Below are 4,883 nucleotides of genomic sequence, written 5' to 3' on the forward strand. Positions count from 1 at the left end.
GAGGGTTGGACTGAAAACCTACAGGACGGTAGATCTCCAGGAAGAGGGTTGGACTGAAAACCTACAGGACGGTAGATCTCCAGGAAGAGGGTTGGACTGAAAACCTACAGGGCGGTAGATCTCCAGGAAGAGGGTTGGACTGAAAACCTACAGGGCGGTAGATCTCCAGGAAGAGGGTTGGACTGAAAACCTACAGGACGGTAGATCTCCAGGAAGAGGGTTGGACTGAAAACCTACAGGACGGTAGATCTCCAGGAAGAGGGTTGGACTGAAAACCTACAGGACGGTAGATCTCCAGGAAGAGGGTTGGACTGAAAACCTACAGGACGGTAGATCTCCAGGAAGAGGGTTGGACTGAAAACCTACAGGACGGTAGATCTCCAGGAAGAGGGTTGGACTGAAAACCTACAGGACGGTAGATCTCCAGGAAGAGGGTTGGACTGAAAACCTACAGGACGGTAGATCTCCAGGAAGAGGGTTGGACTGAAAACCTACAGGACGGTAGATCTCCAGGAAGAGGGTTGGACTGAAAACCTACAGGACGGTAGATCTCCAGGAAGAGGGTTGGACTGAAAACCTACAGGGCGGTAGATCTCCAGGAAGAGGGTTGGACTGAAAACCTACAGGGCGGTAGATCTCCAGGAAGAGGGTTGGACTGAAAACCTACAGGGCGGTAGATCTCCAGGAAGAGGGTTGGACTGAAAACCTACAGGACGGTAGATCTCCAGGAAGAGGGTTGGACTGAAAACCTACAGGACGGTAGATCTCCAGGAAGAGGGTTGGACTGAAAACCTACAGGACGGTAGATCTCCAGGAAGAGGGTTGGACTGAAAACCTACAGGACGGTAGATCTCCAGGAAGAGGGTTGGACTGAAAACCTACAGGACGGTAGATCTCCAGGAAGAGGGTTGGACTGAAAACCTACAGGACGGTAGATCTCCAGGAAGAGGGTTGGACTGAAAACCTACAGGACGGTAGATCTCCAGGAAGAGGGTTGGACTGAAAACCTACAGGACGGTAGATCTCCAGGAAGAGGGTTGGACTGAAAACCTACAGGACGGTAGATCTCCAGGAAGAGGGTTGGACTGAAAACCTACAGGACGGTAGATCTCCAGGAAGAGGGTTGGACTGAAAACCTACAGGGCGGTAGATCTCCAGGAAGAGGGTTGGACTGAAAACCTACAGGGCGGTAGATCTCCAGGAAGAGGGTTGGACTGAAAACCTACAGGGCGGTAGATCTCCAGGAAGAGGGTTGGACTGAAAACCTACAGGGCGGTAGATCTCCAGGAAGAGGGTTGGACTGAAAACCTACAGGGCGGTAGATCTCCAGGAAGAGGGTTGGACTGAAAACCTACAGGGCGGTAGATCTCCAGGAAGAGGGTTGGACTGAAAACCTACAGGGCGGTAGATCTCCAGGAAGAGGGTTGGACTGAAAACCTACAGGGCGGTAGATCTCCAGGAAGAGGGTTGGACTGAAAACCTACAGGGCGGTAGATCTCCAGGAAGAGGGTTGGACTGAAAACCTACAGGGCGGTAGATCTCCAGGAAGAGGGTTGGACTGAAAACCTACAGGACGGTAGATCTCCAGGAAGAGGGTTGGACTGAAAACCTACAGGACGGTAGATCTCCAGGAAGAGGGTTGGACTGAAAACCTACAGGACGGTAGATCTCCAGGAAGAGGGTTGGACTGAAAACCTACAGGACGGTAGATCTCCAGGAAGAGGGTTGGACTGAAAACCTACAGGACGGTAGATCTCCAGGAAGAGGGTTGGACTGAAAACCTACAGGACGGTAGATCTCCAGGAAGAGGGTTGGACTGAAAACCTACAGGACGGTAGATCTCCAGGAAGAGGGTTGGACTGAAAACCTAAAGGACGGTAGATCTCCAGGAAGAGGGTTGGACTGAAAACCTACAGGACGGTAGATCTCCAGGAAGAGGGTTGGACTGAAAACCTACAGGACGGTAGATCTCCAGGAAGAGGGTTGGACTGAAAACCTACAGGACGGTAGATCTCCAGGAAGAGGGTTGGACTGAAAACCTACAGGACGGTAGATCTCCAGGAAGAGGGTTGGACTGAAAACCTACAGGACGGTAGATCTCCAGGAAGAGGGTTGGACTGAAAACCTACAGGACGGTAGATCTCCAGGAAGAGGGTTGGACTGAAAACCTACAGGACGGTAGATCTCCAGGAAGAGGGTTGGACTGAAAACCTACAGGACGGTAGATCTCCAGGAAGAGGGTTGGACTGAAAACCTACAGGACGGTAGATCTCCAGGAAGAGGGTTGGACTGAAAACCTACAGGACGGTAGATCTCCAGGAAGAGGGTTGGACTGAAAACCTACAGGACGGTAGATCTCCAGGAAGAGGGTTGGACTGAAAACCTACAGGACGGTAGATCTCCAGGAAGAGGGTTGGACTGAAAACCTACAGGACGGTAGATCTCCAGGAAGAGGGTTGGACTGAAAACCTACAGGACGGTAGATCTCCAGGAAGAGGGTTGGACTGAAAACCTACAGGACGGTAGATCTCCAGGAAGAGGGTTGGACTGAAAACCTACAGGACGGTAGATCTCCAGGAAGAGGGTTGGACTGAAAACCTACAGGACGGTAGATCTCCAGGAAGAGGGTTGGACTGAAAACCTACAGGACGGTAGATCTCCAGGAAGAGGGTTGGACTGAAAACCTACAGGACGGTAGATCTCCAGGAAGAGGGTTGGACTGAAAACCTACAGGACGGTAGATCTCCAGGAAGAGGGTTGGACTGAAAACCTACAGGGCGGTAGATCTCCAGGAAGAGGGTTGGACTGAAAACCTACAGGGCGGTAGATCTCCAGGAAGAGGGTTGGACTGAAAACCTACAGGACGGTAGATCTCCAGGAAGAGGGTTGGACTGAAAACCTACAGGACGGTAGATCTCCAGGAAGAGGGTTGGACTGAAAACCTACAGGACGGTAGATCTCCAGGAAGAGGGTTGGACTGAAAACCTACAGGACGGTAGATCTCCAGGAAGAGGGTTGGACTGAAAACCTACAGGACGGTAGATCTCCAGGAAGAGGGTTGGACTGAAAACCTACAGGACGGTAGATCTCCAGGAAGAGGGTTGGACTGAAAACCTACAGGACGGTAGATCTCCAGGAAGAGGGTTGGACTGAAAACCTACAGGACGGTAGATCTCCAGGAAGAGGGTTGGACTGAAAACCTACAGGACGGTAGATCTCCAGGAAGAGGGTTGGACTGAAAACCTACAGGACGGTAGATCTCCAGGAAGAGGGTTGGACTGAAAACCTACAGGACGGTAGATCTCCAGGAAGAGGGTTGGACTGAAAACCTACAGGGCGGTAGATCTCCAGGAAGAGGGTTGGACTGAAAACCTACAGGGCGGTAGATCTCCAGGAAGAGGGTTGGACTGAAAACCTACAGGGCGGTAGATCTCCAGGAAGAGGGTTGGACTGAAAACCTACAGGGCGGTAGATCTCCAGGAAGAGGGTTGGACTGAAAACCTACAGGGCGGTAGATCTCCAGGAAGAGGGTTGGACTGAAAACCTACAGGGCGGTAGATCTCCAGGAAGAGGGTTGGACTGAAAACCTACAGGGCGGTAGATCTCCAGGAAGAGGGTTGGACTGAAAACCTACAGGGCGGTAGATCTCCAGGAAGAGGGTTGGACTGAAAACCTACAGGACGGTAGATCTCCAGGAAGAGGGTTGGACTGAAAACCTACAGGACGGTAGATCTCCAGGAAGAGGGTTGGACTGAAAACCTACAGGACGGTAGATCTCCAGGAAGAGGGTTGGACTGAAAACCTACAGGACGGTAGATCTCCAGGAAGAGGGTTGGACTGAAAACCTACAGGCGGTAGATCTCCAGGAAGAGGGTTGGACTGAAAACCTACAGGGCGAGATCTCCAGGAAGAGGGTTGGACTGAAAACCTACAGGGCGGTAGATCTCCAGGAAGAGGGTTGGACTGAAAACCTACAGGGCGGTAGATCTCCAGGAAGAGGGTTGGACTGAAAACCTACAGGGCGGTAGATCTCCAGGAAGAGGGTTGGACTGAAAACCTACAGGGCGGTAGATCTCCAGGAAGAGGGTTGGACTGAAAACCTACAGGACGGTAGATCTCCAGGAAGAGGGTTGGACTGAAAACCTACAGGACGGTAGATCTCCAGGAAGAGGGTTGGACTGAAAACCTACAGGACGGTAGATCTCCAGGAAGAGGGTTGGACTGAAAACCTACAGGACGGTAGATCTCCAGGAAGAGGGTTGGACTGAAAACCTACAGGACGGTAGATCTCCAGGAAGAGGGTTGGACTGAAAACCTACAGGACGGTAGATCTCCAGGAAGAGGGTTGGACTGAAAACCTACAGGACGGTAGATCTCCAGGAAGAGGGTTGGACTGAAAACCTACAGGACGGTAGATCTCCAGGAAGAGGGTTGGACTGAAAACCTACAGGACGGTAGATCTCCAGGAAGAGGGTTGGACTGAAAACCTACAGGACGGTAGATCTCCAGGAAGAGGGTTGGACTGAAAACCTACAGGACGGTAGATCTCCAGGAAGAGGGTTGGACTGAAAACCTACAGGACGGTAGATCTCCAGGAAGAGGGTTGGACTGAAAACCTACAGGACGGTAGATCTCCAGGAAGAGGGTTGGACTGAAAACCTACAGGACGGTAGATCTCCAGGAAGAGGGTTGGACTGAAAACCTACAGGACGGTAGATCTCCAGGAAGAGGGTTGGACTGAAAACCTACAGGACGGTAGATCTCCAGGAAGAGGGTTGGACTGAAAACCTACAGGACGGTAGATCTCCAGGAAGAGGGTTGGACTGAAAACCTACAGGACGGTAGATCTCCAGGAAGAGGGTTGGACTGAAAACCTACAGGAC

This window comes from Salmo salar, chromosome 02, assembly GCF_965601325.2.
Source record: "Salmo salar chromosome 02, fSalSal1, whole genome shotgun sequence".
NCBI lineage: Eukaryota > Metazoa > Chordata > Actinopteri > Salmoniformes > Salmonidae > Salmo > Salmo salar.